The sequence below is a fragment of the Callorhinus ursinus genome, unplaced genomic scaffold (assembly GCF_003265705.2).
Source record: "Callorhinus ursinus isolate GAN/ISIS: 27379988/994484 unplaced genomic scaffold, GSC_fseal_2.0 scaffold4, whole genome shotgun sequence".
Taxonomy (NCBI): domain Eukaryota; kingdom Metazoa; phylum Chordata; class Mammalia; order Carnivora; family Otariidae; genus Callorhinus; species Callorhinus ursinus.
In genome coordinates this window covers 127,096,742-127,109,802 of record NW_027397066.1, presented here as the reverse complement: position 1 = coordinate 127,109,802, position 13,061 = coordinate 127,096,742, and the positions used below count along the sequence as shown (strand labels likewise).

At 46.5% G+C, this 13,061-nt stretch overlaps 1 protein-coding gene across 1 annotated transcript in view; it reads right to left on the bottom strand.

The window, feature by feature from the left end:
• FHIP1A (FHF complex subunit HOOK interacting protein 1A) overlaps window positions 1-11,858 on the bottom strand; it is a 225,519-nt gene extending 213,661 nt beyond the window's left edge. Inside the window, exon 1 of the mRNA XM_025873991.2 lies at window positions 11,571-11,858. The gene's annotated coding sequence lies outside the window, so the exon portion shown is untranslated. The remainder of the gene's footprint in view (window positions 1-11,570) is intronic.
• Between the last annotated feature and the right edge of the window lie 1,203 nt (window positions 11,859-13,061).

Sequence of the window (13,061 nt, the reverse complement as noted above, 5' to 3'; positions counted from 1 at the left end):
GAGAGGTTTGTCTCTACAGTCATGTGACCTTGACAAACATTTGAATTCCCATACCTCACTTTCCTCATCTACAAAATGAAAAAACTGAGCAGAAACCATCTCTATAGTCCTTTCAGCTCTAAAATTCTGAAAGCACACCCTTACACTACCCTGGCCAAAGGATTTTTTTTTTTTAGTTATATACCTGCACACATCACAGAATATAAGGTGTAAAGGTACATAGCCCAAAACAGCAGACTCCTGTGTGGCTCCTTTCCACCCCTGAATTCCATTCCCCAAAAGTAGCTCCTTCAACTCTTGAAGATGTTTCTTCTGGTAATTACTTCCACATTTGTAAATCATACATTTACGTTAGTACTTCCTGATTTTTTTTTCAATTTTAGACATTATCAAAAGTTCTTTTCTCAATCTATTGGGGCATTTATTCACCTACCCCATGTCCCCAGGTACAGCCACACTGTTGAGATGCAAACAATATAAAAATTACATACACATATATGTGTGTATATATTTACATACTGTCCTGTCCCCAGTGAGGTCATGTTTTGGTTAATAAATGAGATCTCATTTCACATCCGAACATTTCACAAAATGTAGTAGGCAAAAAACTGAAAGCTTGGCCTCTGTATTAGAAATCCTGAATCTGGGTCTGAGTCCACCATATACAGGAGGAAAGTGTGAAAATGTGTTGGGCGCCTAGGAGGCTCAGTCATTTAGCGTCTGCCTTCGGCTCAGGTCATGATCCCGGGGTCGTGGGATCAAGCCTCGCATCGGGCTCCCTGCTCCACGGGAAGCCTGCTTCTCCCTCTCCCACTCCCCCTGCTTGTGTTCCCCTTCTCGCTGTATCTCTCTCTGCCAAATAAATAAATAAAATCTTAAAAAAAAAATTGGGAGTTGGGAAGCTATGAAAGCAGGGCTCTGATACATGTACCACTCATGGTCACAGCCTGGATAAATCCAGAAGAAGGCAGGCTTCCTCTGAGCCCAGCCACAGCAAGCTGCCCTCGCCTGCAGCCAATGAGAAGCCCCCACCACCTTAAACTCTCATTTTCCTCCAATGAACTTTTGTTCAAAACAACACCCCTCCCAACTTCTTCCTTTCCTCTATAAAAGGATGCTCTGGGGGCACCTGGGTGGCTCAGTCAGTTGGTCAGTTGAGCACCAAACTCTTGATTTCGGTTCAGGTCATGATCTCAGGGTTGTAAGATCCAGCCCCGAGTTGGGCTCCACACTAAGCATGGAACGTGCTTAAGATTCTCTCTCTCCCCCTCTACCCTACAACCCCCCCCCCCCCCCAAAAAAGATGCTCTCCTCCTTTGTTCTCTGGACTTGCCTGTGGTTCACTATAGTTTACTCGTCCCAGATTGCAATTTTTCTGCTATTCTCAAATAAGCTCAATTTTGCTGGCTGAATAGTTAATCTTTTTTCTTTTAAAAGGTTGACATTTCATGGTGTCAGAAGTGGGAACTGAAGGAGAGGAACCCCTGAGAAACTAATGACCCCCAGAACCTTGTGTGGAACCCACTGGAGCCCCTTGTACTCTCCACTTCCAAGAGTTGTCTTCTTCCTTTCAATTCAGTAAGTCTCCTCTTGGATTCAAGCTCCCTTCTTTGGGTTATCTCTCTGATTTTATTCAGGATCTGTTTTCTTAAAGGCATCTTTTTGGTGAGTACCCATTTGTTTTCTGAACCTCTGGTTTTGTTTTGTTTTTAAGATTTATTTATTGGGGGGGTGGAGAGTAGAGGTAGGGGCAGAGGGAGAGAATCTTTCAAGCAGACTCTCCGCTGAGGGCAGAGCCTGATGCAGGTCTCCATCCCATGACCCATAAGATCATGACCTGAGCCGAAACCAAGCGTCGGCCACTTAACCGACGGAACCACCCAGCGGGGTCCCTGAACCTCTGGTTTTGAAGAATGGAATCCAAATCCCCTAAATTCTCTCAAGAGATCCACCTTCTGTGACCCTGTTTGGTTTTATGTTCAAAACCTATAGTCTCTCCTCATGAGCATTCTTAAGTAAATGGACCAACTTGTCCAAAGATAATTGAGATCTCCAATGGCCATTATGAGGAACTTTCAACCTCCCCTTACCTGCTTTTTTCACAACCAAATTAGAAGGCTGCAGCTCTAAAATTAAATAGACTGAATGGGATTCCTATTTTAGTTGGTACCTGGAGGCTTCTAAACATATCCAAGATTCTAAAATCACCTTTTTACAAAATACCATTTCTAAATTAACTGAGGTGAACAAACAAGCAAAAGAAGACGAGAAAGCTTCTGAGGCCTTTTTCCCCTCCCCTGTCTTCTTCGTCTCCAGTGCTAGCTTCCCCTTTCCCTTCTGGACTGTCCTTATCTCCTCTATACCCTCCACTTTCCTAATCCCAATCCCCTCACCACTTGCCTATTTCTCCAATCCTCTCCCCACTTCCTCCTCCCCCAAACCTATTAAAACCTGATTTAAAATCAGACCCTGTGAGGATCCAAATGTGAAGCCCTAATTTCTTATGTTCCCTGGACTATGAGCCTGTCAAAGATCTTCCCAAAGTAACCAAGGACCCCAGTGGATTTGCTGAGGAACTTCATATGGTCAAACTTACCAACCTGGCTTCTCTGACTTACGTGAGCTAGGCAATATGCTTGTCAGTGAAGGCCAGGCCCAACACTGGATGAAACTGCCAAGTGGAATGATGCCTCAAAGTCTTCAGAATTACAACCTGGGGACAGAGAAACCCCCCACTGCCTAATTTTTATGCTCGGGTTCAGAGAATAACCAAACTACTTCATTTGGCAGTTCCTAGGACTTTCCCAAAGTCAGTCAACTGGAATAAGATTCAGGCTTGTGCCCAGTAGTCCAATGAACCCACGCATGATTATCATAGCCGACTCCAAATCGTTTTTAAAGAAAATTCTGATCTTCCTTCGGATGTTAAATCCACTCGGGTAGGCTTTAACTCCATTTATTAATGGGCTGAACTGGGATATTTCTCTTCTGCTAAAAAGACAAGGATGAAAAGGGAATCTATGTCGACTCCAGATTTAGTTAATTTAGCAAACAAGCTCCCATGCCCAAGATGATTCAACTAAAAAGTAAGACCACTGAAATCCTTAATTTTCAACACCAACAAATGGAGGCCTCTAAACAAACCCAAAAGCTTCCTCATCTCCACCATTATTACAAAAAGCCAGGACATTAGAATAAAGACCGCCACAAACTTAAATGTTCCAGGTGCCTTCAGCCCTCTAACCATCCTTTCCAATGTCCTCCTAATCCCAAATAACAGGACTCCAAGGAACTCTAAGGGCTTTTACCAATCCTTCCCCTTTGTCGACCCGGAGAAACCACTCTCCAGATTAGGAATGAATCTTTCTCTGTCCTTACTGACACCAGAGCTACATTCTCAGTGCTCATCATATTAAACAGCCCCTGCCTCCAAGTACTTAAAGCAGTTCAAACCGTGGGGGTCTCTAATAAACCTCAACACGTTCCTATCTCTACACCTAACCCTTTTACTTAGACCCTTTAAGAGACCCTTTTCTCTTTAAGAGCCACCCTTTTCTCCTTAATTCCCCCACCACTACTCATTTTTTGAGCCAACATTTCTTAGAAAAAGGTTATGCAGGAATTTCTTTCTCCTGAAAAGGGGAAACCATTTTAGAATTTGAAAACAGCAACCAAAATAGCCAACTAAGTGAATCAAATGACCCTTTAACATCTTTTATTTGCTCCATCCCTGGCGGCACTTGAGCTAATACCATGACACTAATTATCTGTCCCTATTAGATCAGCTACCATACTCCTTATGGGCAAAATCCTCTACTAATATTGACAGAATCCACAATGTATCTCCTATTAAGATCCAAATTGATCCCCCAAAACCTCTCCCCTGAATTAATCCATATCATATAAATAAAGAGAGCCTTCGAGGCATTAACTCAGTAATAGAAGACTATAAGGCCCAGGGTCTCATTATCCCTTACACCAGGCCCCACAACACTCCTATTTTACCTGGGAAGGAAGTAAATGGCCATAATGGAAGCTTGTCCATGACCTCTGAGCCGTGTTGTCACCTGTTGCCCCCAATCCCCACACTTTATTAGCCTCCATCCCTACTGAGGGCAAATTTTTTTCTGATTAACATATATAGTGCTTTTCTAATACCCCAGTGGATAAAACAAGTCAATACCGCCCCCCTTTACTTGGGAAGGACAGCAAAACACTTGGATAGCAATGCCTCAGGGTTTCACTGAAAGCCCTTATTTCTTTTAAGCTTTAAGGGCTGACCTAGATGATATCAAGTTCCCTGGAGTCGCCACTTTAACACAATATGTGAATGACTTACTTCTCCGCTCCCCTTCCCAAGCCGCCTCACAAGAAGATAGCATCCCTGTGCTAAAACTCCTGGGCAAGAAGGGACATCAATTCTCTAAGAAAAAATTATAATTTGTACAAACTCAAGTACGATATTCAGAAGATCTAATCTCAGAACAAAGACTGCATCTAGAGCCAGAAAGGCTTTGTGGCACCCTGAACTTCCCAAAGCCCCAAATCAAACATCAGCTGCAAGGCTTGTTTGTACTGGCAGGCTTCTGCAGCAACTGGGTCCCAGACTTTTCCCCTATGGCCCAACCTGTACACACCTTGTTAAAAACTACTAAACCTGATCCTATCATCTGAAAGATTCAGATAACATGACTTTTTAAATCTTAAAGTTTAGGGAAAAAAAAACAACCCTGCCTTTGTACACCCCAATTATCAACTCCCTTTCTTCCTTTTTGTATATGAAAAAGAAGAGAGTGCCCTTGGAGCACTCACCCAAAAGCATGGGGATCACCACCGGCCCACAGGATATTACAGCCAACAACTAGATCCTGTGGCCTGTGGGTAACCCCCTTGCCTCAGAGCTATGCCTGCTACTCCCCTTCTTGTAAAGGCCACTGAGGAAATGGTCATGGGGTCCCGTTTAACCATCTTTGTGCCACATGCAGTTGAACTCTAACTCTCATCATAACATCTGTACGTAAACTGTCTCACTCCCTATGAAATGTTCTTCTCAAGTGCCCCGTAGATCACTGTAATAATTCGCCGTAATAACCTTAGCCCTGCTAGTCTTTTTCCCTCCTTCCCTGATGAAACCCCCTATGACTGTTCAATACCAACAGATCACCCTCTGACCCCCTGTGATGACTTACAGAAAACTCCTTTGAATAATCCTTACTCCTCGTGGTTCACTGATTGTTCTTATGTGAAACATGAAGATGGGAAATATGCCGAGTATGCATTATTGACTCCTTTTGAAGTAACGAAAGTGGAACCTTTAACTTTGGCTACTTCAACCCAACAAGCCAAACTATGCACACGGAGACCTGTATCCTAGCCAATGGCAAAACTGCCAACATTTATACTGATAGTAGATAGACCTTTGGAGTGGCCCACGACTTTGGAATGTTATGGCAGCAACATGGCTTCCTTAATACCAGCAGAGACAAAATTAAAAACAGACCGTTTTTTCCCCCAGAAATTATTGGATGCCACAGTTACCTTCCGCTTTGGCTATTACTACGACCCCAGAGCATTCTGAGCTTGACTCTCAGAAAGCTAAAGGAGGGCGCCTGGGTGGCTCAGTTGGTTAAGCGACTGCCTTTGGTTCAGGTCATGATCCTGGAGTCCCAGAATCGAGTCCCGCATCGGGCTTCCTGCTCAGCGGGGAGTCTGCTTCTCCCTCTGACCCTCTTCCCTCTCGTGCTTTCTATCTCTCATTCTCTCTCTCTCTCAAATAAATAAATAAAAACTTAAAAAAAAAAAAAGAAAGCTAAAGGAAAGCACCTTGCTGACATTTCTGCAAAATATGGTGCCCTCCAAAGGTCCAAAAGTCACACCTCTGTCATGGTCCAAAGGAACTCACCTCCAGATGATAATGTGGAGAACTGACCAGAGACCCCCAACAATCAGGACCAGAAAGGAAAGACAATATTGGCAATCAGATGGTTGTTGGTAGGATACAAAGAGAAACCTCTCATTTGGACCAAATAACGAGCCAGTCCTACCAGAAATTCTAAAATTCCCACTTTTGACCACTGTACATGCATTAAACCATTGACCTATAGATAAAATGATAATGTTTATGAATCAGTACTGGTAGGGAAATATTAACAAGGCTTCAGAAAGTGCCTACTTAACTTGTCCCACTTGCCCAAAATAAAATCCTGGGAAACCCATCCGCACAGCTCCTGGGCACTTTAAATTGCCTAATGAACCACTCAAGGTTTGGCAAATGGACTTCATTCAGCTACTTCCATCTCATGAATATAAACAGGTTTTGGTAATGATTTGTATGCTTTTCCACTAGGTCAAAGCCTTCTCAGGTGGACAAGCTACTGCCTCTTCAGAAGTTAAACGCTACTGGAAAAAGACTCATCCATACATAAGGGATCTTGATCTCCATAGCAACCAGGGAACCCATTTTACTGGCCAAATATTATGGCAAGTCTGTGCTGTTTGGCCAGTTTTACAGCATTTTCACTCTACTTATCATCCTCAGTCCTCAGGATGACTCAAATGAACCAATGACATCATCAAAACTCAACTGGCAAAATTTGTGGAAACTCTCCAAATACCTTGGTGGTTGGTTCTTCTAAATCTCAGATCCATCCCCGTTGGAACTCATAAACTCCCACCCTTTGAGATATTTACCGGGTGCTCCATAAATCTAGCTTCCACCTCTTTTTACCTGCACCTAATAAAAGGAGAGACACTTCAGTATGGCAAATGTCTAATTACATCCCTTGAAAATAATCACGTTCTAGTGGAGCAATCTCTTCACAGTGCACTCCGGGGAAATGAAGACCTTGAACACCACACCCTGCAACCTGGGGATTTTGTTTATTGGAAAAGACCTCTACAAAAAGACTCTCTTCAACAACACTGGAAAGGCCCTCATCAAGCATTACTGACCAATCCTTGTGCAGCCAAAATCCAAGGAGTGGACTCCTGGATCCATGTGTCTCCTATAAAGAAAGCCCCCAAACCACCTGGGTGACCTCAAATTGAAGATTTCCAGGAACTGAAGCAGACAAGAGCTGAAGCACATAGCTTTCCCCGTGATGATGGGAGCAGGCCAATATTCTTTCTTTTTCTTAACTCCATTTCTCATTCTCTGTCCTGGAGAGACAATGCCCTTCACATTTCCCAATTCCTCACAAAAGGGGGAAACCTTTCTGATTGTTCAGCTGCTGTTGGATCTTCCCATTCAGTCCTGACTGTGTAGTCTTCCTCACAGCAATCCTCTCCTTCATCTCCACTGCAACCACTAACTAACTCTACCTGCACCTCTCCGGATATGTCACTAAGTCAAATGTCTACAAGTAGGTTTTCCTGTACCTTGCTTGGATCTCTCCCCTGCAGTAACTCTCAGTACAACTCATTGTACTTATTCCACCCATACCGTGGCCCATTCTCACTACTACCTTAGGTCTGCTTGCCCTCGCAAAACAACCCCTCTATATGGCCTTCAAGAACAAAGTCCACAGAACAGGAGGATTTCTCACTAATTATTCCTCAAACACCACTGACCCTTGGCTTGAAAGGACCAACTGAATAATCCCAATGAACAGGCACTATTAATAATCAAACCCTAGCAGGAATCCTATGTGCACCACCTGATTTTACCTTTGTGGAGAACGGGCCTCTCAATGGGCCTATGAATGTTTAGGCAGCTGGTAGACTGGAGGCCAATGCTTACTAGAGTTTCTAACCGTCTCTGTGCACATCCACAATAAATCTGAAGCCTTTCATTGGTCTTCCCCATTAAATCTTCACCGCTGTCTTAACCAGGAACTCCCAGGAGGTATACATGACTCCGGATGTGCCTCTATTGGAAGGGCACTTATCCCTACCGTAGGTACTCACACCAATGAACAAACGTGATAGCAAGCACCTGACGCACATGAATCAATTCTCCCGGAGAAGTAGAAACCCAAATACATAAAATTAAGGAACAAGCATATTGGCTACAACAAATTCCACATGACGATCCATGGTCCTTTGATCTCTTCACCTAGTTACTTTCAGCTTTAGGCTCCTGGTTTAGGACTATTATACAAACTGGGGTCATTATTCTGCTCCTCTCATCTTTTTTTATATAATCATTTTTTAAGCTTTGTACGTGGTGCCTGTCAAACTTTCGTAGAAACAACGTACCCAGTAAGGGATGCTGACTCAATGCATCAAGATTATCTTCAATGCTTACAACCTTGATAAGATACAGACTTTAGATGGGAAATGCCTGAGAACTCTCCCTTCTGCCTTTCCGCTGTTACTCAAATGCGGCCTCAACAGTTTCCAATCTGGGCACTTCCTCTGATATGAGACCTAACACCCAGGAAAGGTCCTTCCTCCTATCAAGGGACAGAAATGTTTCTAATAAGGAGATGACCAACTCTTGATCAGCGATGCTCTTAAAGAAAGACCTTGATCAAAAGGGGGAAATGTGAAAATGTGTTAAAGAAACCGACCTCAAGGGCGCCTGGGTGGCTCAGTTGGTTAAGCGACTGCCTTCAGCTCAGGTCATGATCCTGGAGTCCCGGGATCGAGTCCCGCATCGGGCTCCCTGCTCGGCGGGGAGTCTGCTTCTTCCTCTGACCCTCCCTCCTCTCATGCTCTCTCTCTATCTCATTCTCTCTCTCAAATAAATAAATAAATAAAATCTTTAAAAAAAGAAAAAGAAACCGACCTCAAAATTGGCATTGGGAAGCCATGAAGGAGGGCTCTGATACCCATACCACTCGTGGTCGCAGCCTGCACAATCCAGAAGGCAGGCTTCCTCTCAGCCCAGCCACAGCAAGCTGCCCTCACCTGCAGCCAGTGAGAAGCCCCCACCGCTTAGAACTCTCATTTGTCCTCCAAAGTGCTTTTGTTCAAACCCCTCCCAACTTCCTCCTTTCCTCTATAAAAGGACACTTTCCTCCTTTGTTCTCCCAAATTGCCTATGGTTCGTCAACCTTTGCCTGTCCCGAACTGCAATTCCTCTGCCACTCCTGAATAAACTCCATTTTGTTGGTTGAATTACTTACCTTTTCCTTTTTTGAAGCCTTTTCCTTTTAAAAGGTTGACAGAAGTATGTACCTAAAAGTTCCTTATTTTCTCTGAATCTTATCCGTTTTCCTCCTATATAGTCTAAATAGAACAGTACTCACTACAAAAGTTAAATCACAAAGCACAAATACAGTACATGTCAAAGCCCTTTGCTGATCATGAAGCACTACAGAAAGGTTACTTTCAGTTATTGTCTTTACTAAGAGATCAGATCTCTATAAATTAAATCCCTGACATTACTGGTCACTCTTGAGCACCATTCCTCTAGTGAAACTAAGAATTGGAAGTCGCTGAGACAGTGAAGTAGGTAGAAATTGTGTTCCAAGGCCAGAATCTGAGTGCCCAATTCTTCAAAGGGCCCGTGTATTGCCGCCCTATGAAACGTGTACACAGAATAAAGATCAAGCACCTAAGCATGGATCTGAGAAGGCAGTGTTTTGTTTTGTTTTGTTTTTTTAAAGATTTTACGTATTTATTTGACAGAGAGAGGCACAGTGGGAGAGGGAGAAGCAGGCTTCCCACGGAGCAGGGAGCCCGATGCGGGGCTCGATCCCAGGACCCTGGGATCATGATCTGAGCCGAAGGCAGAGGCCTAACGACAGGCGCCCAAAAGCAATGTTGTTTTATATTTGCAGGGAGAGGAAGCTTCTTTATCAAAATTTTATTTTAAGTAATACAAGAACAAAATTTCAAAAGTCCCTCCTCAGGCAACTCTTGCTCCCTCTAATTTGTACCTCTCTATTTCTACATAATTTGTTTGCACATCTGCTTTTTGATTTGCAGACATTATCTACTGGCTTCCTATGAACTTTGTAGAGAAAGTGTTCAGAGCCAAACTTGGGATATTATCATGCAGAACTGTCCAGTGATGCATTACTCCAGTCCTTTGATTTCTAGTCTTCAAAGGCCTACATTACAAGCAATACAACCAACAGTGTCTCTGTGTAGAGGAAAGAAGGAAGCTAGCTGGGCAGTTGGACCTAAATTAGGAGACCACTCTAAACTTCTCTCTGAATCTAGTTCCCTGAGGTTCAGTTTCTTTTGCCCTTTTGACCCACCCCACACAATTTAATCCTGTTCCGAAAGCTATAGGACAAACGAAAAATGGGACCCCAAACTTAATGCATTTCAAGGTAAGCGTGGGCACAATTCTTAAGAGCTCTGTGGAAAGGGATTAACTTCAGCTAAAAGAAACCAGCTTTTAATTATCTGAAAAGTGATCTAAAGCCGACAAGTATGCAGCATTAAAATTCATGGGCTGGATCTCCTGCATAATATCTGTCCAGAGGTGACCACTAATGTTCTCCAAATGTAGACTTCAGCTGGGGTGTGCTAGGTTTTGGCAGGGACAACAGCCTGTTTGTGCCAGATGTACAAGTGAACTTGAGGTGAGGTGGGTGACCCTGCCAAGCAGGCATGGTACATTAAGGAGAGGAAATCTTTTCTCTCATTAATCAACAGGATAAAGGTGATTAAGCAGGAATTATTTTTCAATGACCTACATAATTTCATCAGGGCTGCTGGGGCTATTAGCAGAGAGCAGATGACTTCCTAATAAGATGAATTTGATAGCAGAGCCCTTCCAGAAAAGCCTGCGGGTGGGCCCAATCGGTCGGCTTGCTACCACTCGTCAGGGCTGTCTCTCCTCTGCTTGGGGCTCCTTCCTCCAACGGGGACATTTCCCCGTCGCTGGATGGCGGAGGCTGCAGCAGTCGCTGAACGGTGGAAGCAGGCTCAGTTAAGAACCGATGGGTCCAGGTGGTGAAACAAAGCTCACGTGATTCCCAAAGTTCCAAGCAAACAAGACTACAGCTGCTACCAACACCTTTCTCCGGCCGGGCTTGCTAGTTCCATTCCCCCAGCAGAAACAGGGTTAACAAGGAAGCTTTGTTGGAGTCAGGGCGGGGGAGAGACTGACAGACACGCAGGCACACCACCAATAACAACCACCACGACTTGAACGCAGTTTCATTAGAGACCTTATGAAATTGAGCAACAGCCACCCAACAAGTCCGTCCTTAACACCAGGAGAGTACTGCAAACCTCAGAGTGGCACCACCTCTGCCTACTGTGTAAAAGCGAGGTGGCTTGGAGAGGAAAACTGAGCCCTAGACCTCTCCGCCTCCGCCAGTTCCTCCCGTAGGACCCCCGCTCTCAAGCCTCAGGGACCAAGGAACGAGGTGGAGAGTCCCGATGACATCTTTCGCCGTCAAAACAAGCTGGCTCCCTCTCCCCCGGGGTCAGTCACCGAGGAACGCCCGTTCCCACAGCTCTGGCAGCCACCTCCTCCCCGCCGTGCTGCGGCCCGACGCAGCGATCTTGTTTGGGATATTCCCAGCGCAACCCCCATCCCAAAACCTGCTCCTCCAGCCCAGTCGGGGGGAATGCAAGGAAAGGACCCGTCTGCTCTCCCCCCTCTCTTAAGCCCCTAAAATAGAGGAATCCCTCAAGCGCAAAGCTCAGAGCAGGATGCCACGTACCTGTGCGCGGACCCGGCTCCTCCTCCCTCCAAGTGCGGGACTCTCCCGACAAGTATCCCCAAACAGCCGGGAAAGTTTGTGCCGCCGTCCTAGGGGCGCGGGCCGGTGAGTCGCCACCGGCGCCGGGCACCGGGTGGTGTGGGGAGCCGGCTCCTCCCCGCCCGGCTCCAACTCCACAAACAGCCAGGCCCTAGGAAGAAAGTAGGAGGAGGGAGAAGGTTTGAGCGCAACTTTTCGACCGTGCGTCAGCGGGTGACCAAGCCGCGCGAATCCGGGGCTCCGCACCACTCCCCCCTCCTCCAAACTCTTCTCTCGGGAGGGCGGGCGGGGCGAGCCGGGGCGGGGCGGGGCCCGACCTGCACGGCGGCCCAGGGGAGCGCGCAACCCGGCCCCGCCCCGGCCGCCGCCAGCCCCGCCCCCGCCCCTGCCCCCGGGACGCGCGGCCGCCAGGTGCGCGGGAGCTCTGGCTCCGCCGCGCGGCCGCCCGGCCCTGGTTTCCAGGGTGAAGCGGGAGGAGCTTCCGAGGGAAACTTTCCACCGAAACCTAACCCGGGCGGCGTGAAGGACACCCCGCCTTTGGGGGCTCGTTTTTGGCCGGAACTGCATCCCTTCACGCACAGCCGCGCTCACACACCCCACCAAACGAGAAAATAAATAGCACTTCAGAACCGGCCAGAGGGCTCGTTTCTCGGATGCTGCGGAGCGGAGGAAGTCACAACTCCGCCCGCCACGGACGTTTTCGATTTCCCTCTTTCCCAAAGGTTTGACGGCGGCCAGCGACCCCCTCTCCCCACTCCAATTTCTTTCACTGAAGTCTTTCTTTTTGTTCCTGAGTTTTGAATTTTAAAATGCTAATACAGTCCGAAGAGACATGAATCAAGTGATGGAATCGTTCGCCTGTTATTCTACTGGCATATTCTACTGAAGTGGGCAGGGGGAAATTTGCCCTGGGCAGACTTAATGTGTCGGGGTTTGGGGGAGCGGGGAGGAGGGGGCGTTGCTGAGGGGGGGAAACAGCTGTTGCTTTTTTTTTTAAGATAGTCTTTTTGTAGTTGTTTGTGAGTGTATGTGTGCGTGGCACACGTTCACTGTCAACAACCCCCGCCCCCAAATGAGGGCTTCTTAATTTGGACAGTTCTACAGCAAAAAGGAATCATCCCCAACTCAGAACTCCCCGGAAAATGGGACAGCAGGTTCAGAATACATTCCCCACCCCCACCCCCACCCCACCGGGGCAGGGCGGGCAAGAAGGGTTGATCTTTGGCATTGCCCTGGTTTCAACAGCCTTCCCAGAGCCCAGACTTCCACCCGGGACAGCCCGGCCCCTCCTTTGCCAGCTGCCCTTCATTAGACGCTTGGATCTGTGCCCATTGCCAAACTGGGAAGGGCCGCCTTCCCTCTCCATTCCTCCATCTCCCACACCCCTTGCGTGCTTGGGCAGCATAGTCAATGCTTTGCTTTCTGTACTTTAAATCCAGGAGGGGGAATCAA